The 16,089-nt window shown below is 38.7% G+C and overlaps 1 protein-coding gene across 4 annotated transcripts in view; it reads left to right on the top strand.

Moving 5' to 3' along the window:
- ADCY2 (adenylate cyclase 2) overlaps positions 1–16,089 on the top strand; it is a 427,841-nt gene that overhangs the window by 219,897 nt on the left and 191,855 nt on the right. The window lies entirely within an intron of this gene.

Here is a 16,089-nt window from a genome sequence, read left to right as displayed (position 1 = left end):
CCTTCTTCCTTGAAGCAAACAGATTGAACACAGAAATGTTCTGCTTTGTCTGCTAGAACAGATGGGGAGTCTTGCCAACACTCGTACCAGTCCCATCTCACCACGTTCGGAAGTCTACTTTTCACGAGCAGAATGGACATTGCTGCTCTCACGGCATGACTCTGCATTTCCCCCAGTTGTCTGTCTGCATCTGAGTTGGTACATGGAGTCCAGGGTGAAGCATCTCACAGCAATGCCTGTTTTTTTTTTTTTTAACATCTTTATTGGAGTATAATTACTTTACAATGGTGTGTGAGTTTCTGCTTTATAACAAAGTGAATCAGTTATACATATACATATGTCCCCATATCTCTTCCCTCTTGCATCTCCCTTCCTCCCACCCTCCCTATCCCACCCCTCTAGGTGGTCACAAAGCACCGAGCTGATCTCCCTGTGCTATGCGGCTGCTTCCCACTAGCTAACTATTTTACATTTGGTAGTGTATATATGTCCATGCCACTCTCTCACTTTGTCCCAGCTTACCCCTCCCGATCCCCATATCCTCAAGTCCGTTCTCTACTAGGTCTGCATCTTTATTCCTGTCTTGCCCCTAGGTTCTTCTGACAAATTTTCTTTTTTTTTTTTAGATTCCATATATATGTGTTAGCATACAGTATTTGTTTTTCTCTTTCTGACTTACTTCACTCTGTATGACAGTCTCTAGGTCCATCCACCTCACTACAAATAGCTCAGTTTCGTTACTTTTTATGGCTGAGTAATATTCCATTGTATATATGTGCCACATCTTCTTTATCCATTCATCTGTCAGTGGACACTTAGGCTGCTTCCATGTCCTGGCTATTGTAAATAGAGCTGCAATGAACATTTTGGTACATGACTCTTTTTGAATTATGGTTTTCTCAGGGTATATGCCCAGTAGTGGGATTGCTGGGTCGTATGGTAGTTCTATTTTTAGTTTTTTAAAGAACCTCCATACTGTTCTCCATAGTGGCTGTATCAATTTACATTCCCACCAACAGTGCAAGAGGGTTCCCTTTTCTCCACACCCTCTCCAGCATTTATTGTTTGTAGATTTTTTGATGATGGCCATTCTGACCGTTGTGAGATGATATCTCATTGTAGTTTTGATTTGCATTTCTCTAATGATCAACACCCATTTATGATAAAAACCCTCCAGAAAGTAGGCATACAGGGAACTTTCCTCAACATAATAAAGGCCATATATGACAAACCCACAGCCAACATCATCCTCAATGGTGAAAAACTGAAACCATTTCCACTAAGATCAGGAACAAGACAAGGTTGCCCACTCTCACCACTATTATTCAACATAGTTTTGGAAGTGTTAGCCACAACAATCAGAGAAGAAAAAGAAATAAAAGGAATCCAAATTGGAAAAGAAGAAGTAAAGCTGTCACTGTTTGCAGATGACATGATACTATACATAGAGAATCCTAAAGATGCTACTGGAAAACTACTAGAACTAATCAATGAATTTTGTAAAGTAGCAGGATACAAAATTAACGCACAGAAATCTCTTGCATTCCTATACACAAATGATGAGAAATCTGAAAGTGAAATTAAGAAAACACTCCCATTTACCATTGCAACAAAAAGAATAAAATATCTGGGAATAAACCTACCTAAGGAGACAAAAGACCTGTATGCAGAAAATTATGACACTGATGAAAGAAATTAAAGATGATACAAATAGATGGAGAGATATACCATGTTCTTGGACTGAAAGAATCAACATTGTGAAAATGACTCTACTACCCAAAGCAATCTACAGATTCAATGCAATCCCTATCAAACTACCACTGGCATTTTTCACAGAACTAGAACAAAAAATTTCACAATTTGTATGGAAACACAAAAGACCGCGAATAGCCAAAGCAATCTTGAGAAAGAAAAACGGAGCCGGAGGAGTCAGGCCCCCTGACTTCAGACTATACTACAAAGCTACAGTAATCAAGACAGTATGGTACTGGCCCAAAAACAGAAATGTAGATCAATGGAACAGGATAGAAAGCCCAGAGATAAACCCACGCACATATGTCACCTTATCTTTGATAAAGGAGGCAAGAATATACAGTGGAGAAAAAACAGCCTCTTCAATAAGTGGTACTGGGAAAACTGGACAGCTACATTTAAAAGAATGAAATTAGAACACTCCCTAACACCATACACAAAAATAAACTCAAAATGGATTAAAGAACTAAATGTAAGGCCAGACACCATCAAACTGTTAGAGGAAAACAGGCAGAACACTCTATGACATAAATCATAGCAAAATCCTTTTTGACCCACCTCCTAGAGAAATGGAAATAAAAACAAAAATATACAAATGGTACCTAATGAAGCTTCAAAGCTTTTGCACAGCAAAGGAAACCATAAACAAGACGAAAGGACAACTCTCCGATTAGGAGAAAATATTTGCAAATGAACCAACTGACAAAGGATTATTCTCCGAAACATACAAGCAGCTCGTGCAGCTCAATATCAAAAAAACAAACAACCCAATCCAAAAGTGGGCAGAAGACCTAAATAGACATTTCTCCAAAGAAGATATACAGATTGCCAACAAACACATGAAAGAATGCTCAACATCATTAATCATTAGAGAAATTCAAATCAAGTAATGCCTCTTGATAAAAACCTAATTGGGCATCGAGAGCCCAAGAAGAGTTCAAGTGAGTGAGACTTTCTCACTGCAGTTCCTGAAGAATGAAAGCAGCAATTTCAGTATAAATGTTTTTCCATGATCTTGGGTAGGATCGTGCACCCAGCGGAGACAGCAGAAGATGAGAAACACAAAACATCACACGGTACATACAGTTTGGTTCAGACAGGCTGACCCCAACTTGCATCCTCAAAGATTATGAGTTAAACTTTTCTCCCACCCCATCCACTTTTTTTCTGTTTTATTTAATAATCACTTGTGTCATTTTTTTCCTTTGGTATCTCTTCCTTGATGGAGTCATAACTTGTATCATTCTTGGTCGCCACTTGTTTCCATTTTATTAAGTGATGAATTACAAACTTTTCTCTTGGTATCACTCCCTCAATGGAGAGAACATAGTTTATGTAAGTCACCACTTTTTCTCTGCACTCACTAGTGAAAGATCAAATGATGTAGAAGATAACACTTATGTTTTGCTTGGAAGTTGAAAAAATGAAGAGTTAAGATTTCATAAGAGTTCTCTTCCCAGTGTTTGCCATTCAAATGCATCAGAATGAAGCTCAAGAATTGCTTTAACAGTTTGCATGGCATTGTATCCTATTGATTGCTTAAATTCTCTCAAAAATCAGATATTATGTTTCATTGAGAAATACCAGGGCAAGATATTTCGGGATGTTACAGTTTATGCCATGATGCTTATAGGAGCTTATAAATGGGAAATGAAAATCAATTCCAGAAAAAATATATAAGTAACCCTCAAATCATCAAGCCTGCAGTATTTTCTGATGAGTTCTTTAGTTAGAATGGATGAGAACACTACATATTTTCAAAGACTACAGTGAAGGCCATGCTGTGAATGTGTACTCTGGCTCCTTTAAGGAGGAATCAACAGTTGTAGATGGAAGATCAAGGGGAAAGAGGAGGAAGACCATTGGAAACAAGGTCAAATCTTGTTGCCTAATGAAGAGCATCACTTCAGGAGATTAGTAATGGAAGCTCAAAGTAGCATCAGTGTTCATTCTTTAAAAAGTTAGACATCCTGTTCTAAAGGAAAAAAATAAAGTACGGTTGCAATTATTAATCAAGCAATGTATGCAAATGCCTATTTATATCATGACAGTAGAAAAGCTAAATGGTAAAATAAAACCTCCAGAAGTTTCCTCCCTGTAAGACCCTTGAGCAAAACCCCAATCTAATGTCCATTGTGAGGAAGCCACTCACCTGTCTTATTGGAGAAACACCTGGGGAACATTTATATTGCTCCAGATTATCACAAGCTAATGTTTGTTGATAATACTAGAGAAGCACACACACACAAAAACAACAACAACAAAAACAAACAAACAAAAAACCAGAAGGTGCACCCTCAGGAAAGCATCTGGTTTTGATATTTTTGGCTTCTGAAAGTTTTCAGTTTTTCTTGGAGACCGCTTATTTTTTATAGCCTGTGATGCAGTAGTTTGATGCTTGCAAGATTGTATAATAGGAAAAGGATAATGTAATGGAAAGACTCAAGTAAGTTCAACATCATTTGAACTTTCTTGAGTATTTCCATTACATTAATTTGTAATGTAATGGAACATCAGTTCAACATCAAATTAACACAGAATGTTGTGTTAATTTCTGCTGTACAGCAAAGTAAAACAAACCCAATAAAAAAGAGTTCCAGAATCAGTCCTTCTGGCTGCAGTAACCATTCTTCTGGTATTTGTCACACACAAGAGAAAATGTGTGCCTTACTCCAAAATCAAAGTCAAATGTCAGATCTTCTGTGATTGCAATCATAGTTTTCTTCCTGGAAACGTAGTCACAGGTAGTCCAGTATACCTGTTAATGGGGAAAAAAGGCATTTTGGGCTCACCAGCATGGGGCTGATTTCAAAATGTTAAAGTTATTGAATTTGTGTTTAAGAGTCTATCACCATAAGCATAGTCACAGATAAAAACACCTCTCATTGCATTAGGGCTGTGCTTGCTGAATCAAGGCACCCCCCAATGTTTATAACAAATTGAAAACTATGAGTTAGGAGCTTTAGAATTTTGTTAATGCATATATGTTTTCAAAAGGTGTTATTCTTTGGAGTTTTCCCTTTTTAAGTTGTCTGAGTATCCTCAGAGTTTTAGGAAATTTTGTTCTTGTGCTTCTCAAGAAGAATCCTTTGGTCTATTATTGGCCATTTAATATACGTATGTTATTGGATGTGAAAATTCCTCCCCCAAACCTGTGTTTTCCATAAATGTGAAAGTATGTAGGACTATATGATACACTCAGGAATGAAATATGAGGAATATTGGAGGTAATGACATGCATATAAACCTGTGCATAAACTACTAAATTAAAATAGGGTTTTTACATATATTCTTCCATTAAATACAGGATTATGAAGGCTATGGAAGGCCCTCTTATGTATCTAAACTTCTATTTCACAGTTTTTTCTTCTCTTATCTGTTATGTGCCAGGGGATTAACCCAGGGAATAGAGTAGTATCTTAGTGGTAGACTAAGGCCCCTGTTGTCTTTGGGCTTACCTTCGAATGGCAGGAGACAGACCATAACCGTCAGAAGGCAGAATTTTCATGAGAAGATACAAAAAGATAATGTGACAAAGCTTAGTGGGGTAGGTAGAGTGGTGCATTGGAGAGGCCAGTCAGGGGGGCTTCTCTGGGGATGTGACAGTTGAGTTGCAACATGAATCACAGGAATATGCAGCCCTATGATGACGTGATGAGAAATGCTCTCAGCGGAAGGAGTGGGCCTACAAAGGTCTAGACTTAGGACCCTGATTGGCCTGTTTGAAGAGCATAAAGGTCAGTGGGATCATTGGGAAAGAGAAGAGAAGAGAGAAGGAGACAGCAATCAGATACCAGACCACACACTGGGCCTCACAAGGTGTGTTAAGGACTTGGGAGTTTATTATACATGGAGTGGGAAGTCACTGAAGGGTTTTAAATAAGGCAGTGACGTGAACTGGCTAACATTCTTTTTATTTTTTTTCGAAATATAGTTGATTTACAATGTTGTGTTAATTTCTGCTGTACAGCAAAGTGATTCAGTTATACATATGTATATACATTCTTTTTCTATATTCTTTCCCATGATGGTTTATCACAGGATATTGAACATAGTTCCCTGTGCTATACAGTAGGACCTTGTTTATCCATCCTATATATACTAGTTTGCATCTGCTAATCCCAAACTCCCAATCCATCCCTCCCCCACACCCCCTCCCCCTTGGCAACCACAAGTCTGTTTTCTATGTCTGTGAGTCTGTTTCTGTTTCGTAAATAAGTTCATTTGTATCATTTTTTTAGATTCCACATATAAGTGATATCATACGATATTTGTCTTTCTCTGTCTGACTTACTTCACTTAGTTTGATAATCACTAGGTCCATCCGTGTTGCTGCAAATGGCATTATTTCATTCTTTTTTATGGCTGAGTAGTATTCCACTGTATACATGTACCACATCTTCTTTATCTATTCATCTGTCCATGGGCATTTAGGTTGCTTCCATGTCTTAGCCATTGTGAATAGTGCTGCTGTGAACATAAGGGTGCGTATATCTTTTTGATGGATTGGAGGAGGGAGGAGGGTTAGCAGGGTGACCCATTACAAGCTATGGCAGTAGTCCAGACCTGAGCTAAGAGCAGCTTGGGTCAGAGTGGACAGATTCAGGACCTATTTTGAAATGAAACCAGTAGGGATTACTGTTGAATTAAATGTTGGGTGAGAAGAAAAGAAAATAATCAAGAGAGATCCCTAAGTTTGAGTTCCAGCAACTGGATCATGGTTGGTGTGCCACTTCTTAGATATCAAAGTCTTTGGGAATAGTACTTATGGGGGGGTGGAGTAGAAATCACGAGTTGAGTTTTGAACAGTTAAGTTTGAGTTACCTATTGTATGTCCCAGAGGAGATGCCTAGCTGGCAGTTGTAAATGAAATTGGGAGCTGAAAATGTAAATTTGGAAGACATCAGCATATAGTTGATATTCAAAGGACGAAATGAGAACCCCTAGGGAGAGATTAGGGTTAGAAAAGACAAAAATGACCCAGGACCAACCCCCAAAGTGTACCAATATTCACTGAGAAAGATCACCCATTACATGAGAGAAAAGCCAGAGAGTGTGGTTCACTAGAAGCCAAAAAAGGAAGTTTAGGAGGACAGCAGTCAACTTAGTCAAATGCTGAGTCGCAGAGGGCAGAGTGTGAAGTGACCAATGGTCTTGGCAGCATGGCGGTCGCCGGGCAGAGGGGTTAAATTGAACGGGAGGTGAGGAAGGGAATGCTATGAGTTTTGATGGCTCCTTTGACATGTGTAGCAGGAAAGGGGAGCCAAAAATGCGGAGCAGTTTGTTTGGTCAAGATTTTCTTTACACAAGATGGAAACCAATGTTGTCTTACATACTTACTGTGGCATCTCTGGCAGTACATTTTTAGCTATTAATAGTTTCTACTGTATTATATTACATAGTTTTCCCAGTATGTCTTTCTTTTATTCTGAATCATTGAATCATTCTCAGGAAGGGATGGGCAGAGGGATTGATTGATTTTTCTAGAAAGACAACTCAGTTCCTGGATTACAGTTACTAAATAATCACAGCTGGCTCATATGTAAGCTGACTTATGTTCTGGTAATAGCTACTAGAAAGTTTTGAACCCAAATAGAAACAATGAAAAAGAGTTTTTTGTAAATAGGCAAATAGTAACAACATGGAAACCATGAAAGGGAACAAAAAAGTTGGGAGGCCTATGGGTAAAGTAAAGAGAATCAATTAAGACAAAAACTCAAGCCTCAACTTGGGTTAACTATGTTTTAGAAACCCATTAAAATGAAACCATAAGACTAAATGTTAAAGGAAAAATACTTCATCCTCTTCGCAAACAAAAAAATTACGTATCAATGAATGTGCCATTATAACCGTATTCCTGGGAGGATCGCTACCCAGAGTGTAAAAGTTTCAAGGTTGCACAGTTTTACTAAAAGCATAATTCTCGTTATGGAAAAAGCAAGGCTAGGCATTTCCCCTGAAGATAAAAATCCATCAGCAAGCCACGGAATTATTTGAATTGAAAAGCACAAACAAAGAGCAGTAGATGGCAGCTTCAGCCAACTCCTTAAGATTCAGCATGAAAAGGCGGCAGCAGATACATTGAGATTTTCTTACTATTGTCCCCGGACCCCTGCACGTCTTGACTAGCCAGATTCCGAGTGACAGGAGTCCAGGGAATAATGTTTGGCCTCAGAATGGAATTTTCTTTGTTGTTGTTGTTTCCAGTCCTGTTTTAGGCTCCTTTCTGGCGCCTTGTGTGCCAGATGACTTCATTTTCTAGAGGAATAGTGTATAATAAGAACAGGAATATTTTATCGTTGACTCAGACCAATCTGATGGAATCTAAGGCCCGCAGGCCACGCAGGCATCTCAGCCCTGAAAGAAATGGCCATTCCTTGGGCAAACTTTGTCGTGCGAAATCTTTGTCACTCAGGGACAAGATCCAAAGGTTGGAGGAAGAAAAGTGCATTAAAACAAAACACAGAACCCACTCACATGACGCAAAAGGTGCCACGTGTGAAGGTGTCCTTGCCCAGGCTCCTCCTAATGGCCTTTCCCATCCACAGGTCACTAGGTGTCAAAATGTGGCCGCCATCTTGGCAGCTGCCCAAGAGTTTACCACCAGACGAAGTGACTCTGGGGTTCATTTCCAGAGGCCTACCTGGGGCCCGCTCCTGCCATCCTGAAACCTGACTGTGAATCCTTTGGTGGCGGGGCTGTCTATTATTTCATTATTTTTCTTTGTATTCTTAGATCCTGGTACAGTTGCCTGCATGGAGTAGGCAAGGACACGTACTATGACCCTCCAGATGTGTCAAGACACATCCGTGTATCCTGTGCTGTCTCTCTCCCCTCGCCCTTCTCTTTCTACATTCAACCTTTATAATGCAATTATTAATTATATAGCTATGTGGAAGTAATTAGCTTAACTTTGTTATTATCAATGGTCCCAAAACAGGATCTTCTGATACTTTGGACTCCTAATGATTTATAGCAACCCCTGGACTCCTGAGAGTTCATATGCCATTTTGATTCACCATTCATAAATCTCTCCTTCTGTCTCTTCTGAATTCTCTGCAGGTTAAATGTCATCTTTGAACTGTTCTTACGTGGCAGCTCTGAACGAACCCAGGTGCTATCAGATACGTCTTTCCATTAGGAGGCTCACTTACGTGGTTATTCATGAAAGTAATATTTGGTCATGTTAAATCCTCAAAAAGAATAAAGAAAAACAGCACAACTTTGCAATCCCCTGTTCTCTCAGGCCCATATGCCTCTCCCCAAAAGTTTCTAGTGTAATTTTAGCTAAAATGTTTCTGTGAATGTGTGTTATTTTAGCCTCATTGTCATGGAAGTGATCAATATCCTTACAGTAGGGAGCGTACACACAGAATTGTGTGTGTGTGTGTTATGAATGATGCAATTTTTATGTCAAAGGTAAAACACAAGCATGAAATCACCCAGCCTGTTAAGTTGATCCAGATCTGCTGGAGAACGTGCATTTAAACTAGCCTGTATTGAAATGCTTGGCTCATGGATACAATTGTGAGAATAGTTTACAGGATAATGGATCTTTAATACAGCGTTAGATTTTGATGTTGATGAATACAGAACTTAATTACTATTTCAGCTCTTTCCTGGTGAATTTTATTATCAAGTTGAGAAAAAATGTTTAGGGGGAATATTTAGGATTGGGTGTTCCAAAGGATGGGTCAGCACAGAGAGACAAATGTCAACGACAGATTCTACTCTTTAAAAGGGGCAGAGAGATGGAGGAGCTCAAAACTTGGGCTCTGAAGGTGTAACACTTTCAAATGAGTGAGGTTTCTGAAAAGCTATGAGCGGGATTTTGAATGCTTACTGAAAAACAGAGGGGAATCCTTCCATTAAAGAACAATGTATTGATACTTCATCAGCTGATATATATGAACATAAAATGCAACAACTTCTATACTGGAGAGAATTGAAAGATCTCTCAGAGTTGCTGATGAATAGTGGAAAAAAAATTTTAAACTTGCTTTTAAATAAAGTTTGCTTTTTATATGCTTTCAGGAAAAATGTTCCTATAGTTTCCCATGTAGATTAGCATTTATAGCAACTGTCTTTTGCCTTTGCTGACATCATGATTTGATTTTATTTCATTGAGAAATGAACAATATGAGATTGAAGGCTAGAGAGGACAAATCAAGAATATTATCATGCTAAAAAAGAGAAATACCGATTTTAAGACATTTTGTGAGTATTTTCTCTAGAGAATGATGAGTTTAATCATTTCATGTCTTACTATCTTTACTGGTGAAATAGAGAGTGATGGGCTGAATTGTCTTCTAAATCTAAAGAAATAATGGCTATTACCATCCTCCAGCCGGGAAGGGGTTTGGAAAAGTTAATTTTCTGATGCTTCAGAGAAAGTTCTGTACTTTCTCCCTGTTCAGCCTTTCTTCACCAGACACCCCTTGAGTAGAGAGATGAGAAATTTGAAAATGAAGTGCTCCCATGTATGTCCCCAGTGTCACCTATGCCCTCCAGGGAGAACCTAGGTCTGATGTTCCCATCACACCCCCTCTCCCTCGGCAGTCCTCCAGCTCCTGGGAAGCAGGGAACCTACACGCCCCTTCACAGGTGCTCAGGTGGTGGGTTCAGCACCTGTCAGGGATGTGGTTAAAGGGTTTGTGCATCGCGAGGGACCTGAACTGCCCATTCCATCTGCCCCAGGATTCTCAGAATCTGTGAACCTCTGTGTACAGTGCTTTGTAATCAACTTGGAGTTGTAAAAAAAATGCAGATCTAAAACACGGAGATTACCCAACAACCCTTATTAAAGAATAACAATCACAGTGTAAGAGGTGAATCTGTATTTTTCTCCTTCTGCTGAGTTATCCTTCTGTGTTCTATTATATGATGATGTTTATTTTATCATATATCAACTTTTTAAGTTTTTAGGCCAAATCTGTTTTAATCAGGAGTTTGTTTCTATGCCCATGTCTTAGTAATTTCACGTTGAAGTTGTTGTATTTTGCGGTAGCGGTATTTCCTGTATCTCGCAAGATTACCACCATCCTTCCTTTTTATATATATTTTAATTAGAATTTTCTTTGATTTATTTTTCACCTTTTATTTTTCTGCATAGACTGGGGGGGGTATCATTTTTTTCAGGTTCTTAAATATATTCCTATAACTTTCCCATTCGGAAATGTTGGATTTCTCTATTTACAAACTATATCATTAACTCAATCAGCAAAGCCTTTAACATTTTCTCTGCAAAGATCCCACACAGTCTTAATAAGTTCATTCTGAAATTTTTATAGGTTCTTGTGAAGAGGTTATTTTCTTTTCAACATGACTTTTGTCTGTCTATGAACAGTATGCTGTATATTGTAACAGTATATTGTTGGGATGTGTGTTTATCTTGTAACCAGACCCTCAGGAAATTCTCTATTTACTCTAATAGTGCTTTCTTCCTGATATGATAATCACTCGCAAACTGCACTTTATGTTTTTATATGTTTAATTTTTTACATTTTCTGGTATCAAGAGCTTCCAATACTACACTGAATGACATTGTTCTTTCTGTGGGGCAGTTTTCTTGGTGCCTGTGCTTACAGGAAATGTCCATCATTTTGTCTTTCACAATTAAATACACAAACTTTTTAAAAGTATTTTTATTTTTTCTACCTCCTTAAACATTTATTTTTTAAGCCATGGCATTTTGATTTTGCTTTTGAATCTAAACTTACCTTTGACTTTAGAGAGATAAATATAGACCATTTGCATTTGTCACCATAATGGTTACACCATATCTAGCTTCTCTCATTCTGTCTCCTGATATTGAGTGCTGTTTCCTAATCTTTTTTTATAGTAACGTCATCCTATTTTGTATGTCCTTTCCTTTTTATTACGATTTGTAAGGTGTCTGCTTTATTTCTAACATATTTTGTGAACATTTTAGAATATGCACCAACATTTTAACATTGTAATTACTTTTTATCTAAGTGGTCCCAATAACACATATCTGTGTTCTTTGCTAATAAACGTTCCAGTTTCTCTTATTTTAAAATTAATACATAAACTAAGAAAAAGTTATATTTGCTTAGATATCTCACGAGTGTCTTCATTCTTGTTCCCTTTCACTCACCACTAAACTTCTTGAGAAAGTAGGGACCGCTCTTTGTTTCTCTTTCCTTTTTACCCATTTCCTAAGTTCACTACCCAACTGCTATCAAAACTCACTGTTCAGCTGAAAACACTTGCTAAATTTAAAGGTATTTGCATCCTAAGTTTCCGCAGTGTTGACTTTTGTTGCCAGTATTTTTTTGGAAAAAAATATTCTTGGAGGGAAAAACAAAAACCTTCTCTCTTGGTTCCCATTACCTGGTGCCACTTGGGATCCCTAACTTTTTTCTCTCTCTCCATATTTTTGGTAGACACTCTTTCTGTTGCTACCCACCAAGCACACACACATGTTCGTAAGGACGCTGCACAGAGATGTCTTTTCTCCATATTTGTCTTGGTCAGTTTTCAGCTCATCACACATTTTCAGTCATTCTGTCTGGATTGATGGCTGTCAATGCACTAATTCTGCCTCCATCTTTTCCTGGGTTCTAGATGCATTTTTCATTAATACCACATACTCAGAATGTCTGAACCCCATTTTAACCCAGACCACACACTTTGCCTGTGCTTTCTCCTTTGAATATCCAAAAAAACCAATTGCTCTGCTGTGTCATTTATATTTGACATCCCCACTGCCACCTCTTTAGGTTTCTCCTGCACCCTGCCCTCATCAGATTCATGTCATATTAATCCTTGAAAGGTACAGTTACTATCAGGGCAAAGCTGAACATGTAAACACACTGACCTGGTTAATAATGCAGTGTCCTTAACAGCTGTTCTTTGAACTGTTTGCTGAGAGGCAGTATTGTGTAATTGTTGTAAGCATGGTTCTGTTTCCTCATTGTTGATTTGGAATCTTTTGACACCCCTTGATACCTGCATGACTCAGGGAAAGTTGTGTAACTTTTCTGGTCTTTGGTTTCCTCATCTGTAAAATGGGTGAGTTAGTTAGTCCAGTCAGGTTGCTGTAACAAAATACCATGAACTGAGTGCCTTGTAAACAGCAGAAATTTATTGCTCGTCATTCTGGAGGCTGGAAGCCCAAGGTCAGGGAGCCAGCATGATGGGGTTGTGGTGAAGACCCTCTTGAAGAGGTTGCAGACAGCTGACTTCTCCTTGTGTCCTCACATGGAGGAAGGGAGCTTCCTGGAGTCTCTCCTATAAGGACACTCATCCCAACTGTGAGGGCTCTGCTTTCATGACCTGATCACCCCCCAATGAACCATCACACTGGAGGCTAGGATTTCAATATATGAATACCAGGGGGACACAGACATTCAGACCAAAGCAATGGAGTAATGACATTGCCTACCTCAGTAGAACTGTGAGTATCTTATACATTTTTGTTATCACTGAGCCAGGGGCATGTTCCCAATACATATGCGTGTGTGCACACACGTGTTCCCTCCCCTCCATGTGTACAAGTACACATATATAATATATATATTTACTATATATATTTATATAAATATATTCATATATGTGATCACTAAGTTTGCATATTTATTTATACATATTTATAAATATATGTATTTCGAATGTATATATTTAGAGCATATTTATATGCATTCTGAATTCCAAACGGCCTAAAGAGAGTCCACAGAAGGTAGCTGACACTTCATATCAGGACTGAAGGACAGCTGAGGCTCATGTGGTAGGGTACTGGCTTCACTGGGGAGTTTTGAAGCGTGATAATAAAAACAGAGCCAGCATATGCATCTTCAAAGTCCTGCGGGAAAAAAGAGCCAGTGCAACCCATAGAAGCCAGGAGATATTTTTTCAGCTGACAGACTATGAAGAAGGAAATGTTGAAAACTGGGGAAATTAAAGGATGTCCCCACCTTGTCACCAGTGGGAGAGTGTCCAGTTTGTACAAGAGCTTTGGGAGGGAAAATGACTCACGTATCAACAGGTGACCAGTGAACAAATTCCCAGTCACGTACATTACTCTCTTTCTAGCAATATCTTTATCCTCGTCTTCTTTTAAGCCATCATTTAAAGATATTTCTTTATAGTGAAAATATATATATACGGAAACTATAAGATACTTGAGTTATGAGCCTGATTCTTTGTTTATTCAATGACAGGCAGTCCAGATATCCATGTTGGACTCATTTCTATGCTGCTAACATGTCAGTACTAAGAAGAAGGAGAGAAATTCTAAAAGCTTCTGGAAAGAAGAAAACAAGGATAATTGCTGTGGGACAAGAGTCAGATTTGCATTTCTCATAATCAACACCAGATGTTAAAAAATAGTAGAGCAAAATCTTAAAAATACTTAAGAAAAGTATTTTGCACTTCAATTTGTTCACCAAGTCAAACTACCATTCATAAACGGACAGTGTGATTTTCAGGCACACGTAGGCTCAGAAAATGCAAGCCCCTACAGGTATAATGACATGGAAATTTGAGGATTTCCTCCAGTGAAACAAATAAAAATGAATTCAAGCAAAAGAGGGGATAAGAGAAACTTTGTGAGCCAAGAAACTGGTAAAACTTGAGAATTCATACTAAGTAATAAAACTAAATAATTATAGCTGCCTAGTGTAAAAATAACACTATTAATTAGAACAGCAAGAAGAACAAAATTCTAACATTTTAAAAATCAGATGATTTCAGCTTGGGAGTTATTGGGTTGAGGCTCTCTTACCTTGTCTAGAAAAACTTATTTCTTCTAGAACGTAACATTTAAAAATAAGAAGTGGTTAACCCCATTGCTTTCAGTCACAGTGAATATTTTTAATTTCAAACAGCATTAAAGGGGAGAATTAGATTTTTATATTCATCAAAGCAGGTCCTGTGTTAAATTTGAAAAACTCTTTAAGTGGTAATTCAAATTTCATTGCAAAGGAAAAAGGCATTGCTTATGTAAGGAAAAGCCATCCTGAATTATGCAGTTTCGTACACTGAGGCTTTAATATCTTTCTTTCATCCATGTGCAGTAAGATCTCAGTTTAAGGACCAGGTAAAAAGAGCTTATTACATTTAAGCTGTGAAAGTCAGAATTCCCTGAAGCATGTTATTCATTTCAGCGTTATTGATACCTGCATTTACATAACATCTTTCATCTGAGGGAACCGAATTCTTTATAAATATCATAAATATCACATTACATAGAATCGTCTCATGCTGTGGTGTTTTTGCCATACATACATATGGCAGGGAATTACTGAGGTTTTAGCAAAAGGTTGTGCAGATGGGCAATTTCACCCAAATTCCTGAAGGCAAGACTCAGGAATAGGCTTCATTTGGGAATAACTTGCTCTTGGGAGCATTTTTCTTTACTTCCACGTGTCCCAGCGTCATCCTGACGCGTTCAGCCTGAAGCTTGCCTCCTGTAAAAAGCTACTGTAAGAAAGTTCGGCGCTCTCGGGAAAGGTTGAGGACCTCCATTCTAACCAGAATCCCCTCACTGAGCAGACCCTTCTGTCCTTCCTTGGAATGTATGTGTGCCTTTCAACTGCTAACGTGGAGCCCTGCCTGTTGGTGTGACTGACCCTGGGCACGTGTTTTTTGTTTGACTTGGTTGGTGCTTTTTAACCTCCCTGCGCCTGGATCTCCTGGTCTGTATAATGTGAATAGTGGTAGGAATCTGCCCCACCCCACGGGGCTGTTCTAGGGATGAAGCACGTAAGTCAGGGATCTGGAGCATTACTGAATGACAGCCAGCATGCAATGCACCTGGGCCCTTAGTCGCTAGGCGGAGGTTGTGTGTGGATCTTAAACCTCTCAGGCTTCTGGTCTCCGTGAGTTGTGAATTGATGGTTTTGCACAGGGATTCACCTACTGCATGAACACTGAGACGTACCCCTGAATATTATGCGGAAAAGTAGCCTCAATCTAAACTTTTGGAAATCTGCAATGCTTTTGACAGTTCTTAAAAATTAACAAAGTAACAACTATAAGAAGATACAGAGGGACCAAGAATGAAGGCTGTAAACCAGCTGGTATGTTGCTGGACCTTTGACCTCTTAATTGTGCCTTCTATTCTCTCTCCACCAGCATTTGACAACATTTTAGAAGTACATAAAGTTCTACAAAGAATCATCACTTCTAATTGCTGCAGATCAAAGTGTCCTTGACTTTTTTTTCACATCTTCATTGGAATATAATTGCTTGACAATGGTGTGTTAGTTTCTGCTTTATAGCAAAGTGAATCAGCTATACATACATATATCCCCATATCCCCTCCCTCTTGCATCTCCTTCCCACCCTCCCTATCCCACCCCTCTAGGTGGTCAC

Source organism: Balaenoptera physalus, assembly GCF_965194825.1.
Source record: "Balaenoptera physalus genome assembly, chromosome: 3".
Lineage (NCBI taxonomy): Eukaryota > Metazoa > Chordata > Mammalia > Artiodactyla > Balaenopteridae > Balaenoptera > Balaenoptera physalus.
This window is presented reverse-complemented; position numbering and strand designations above follow the sequence as displayed.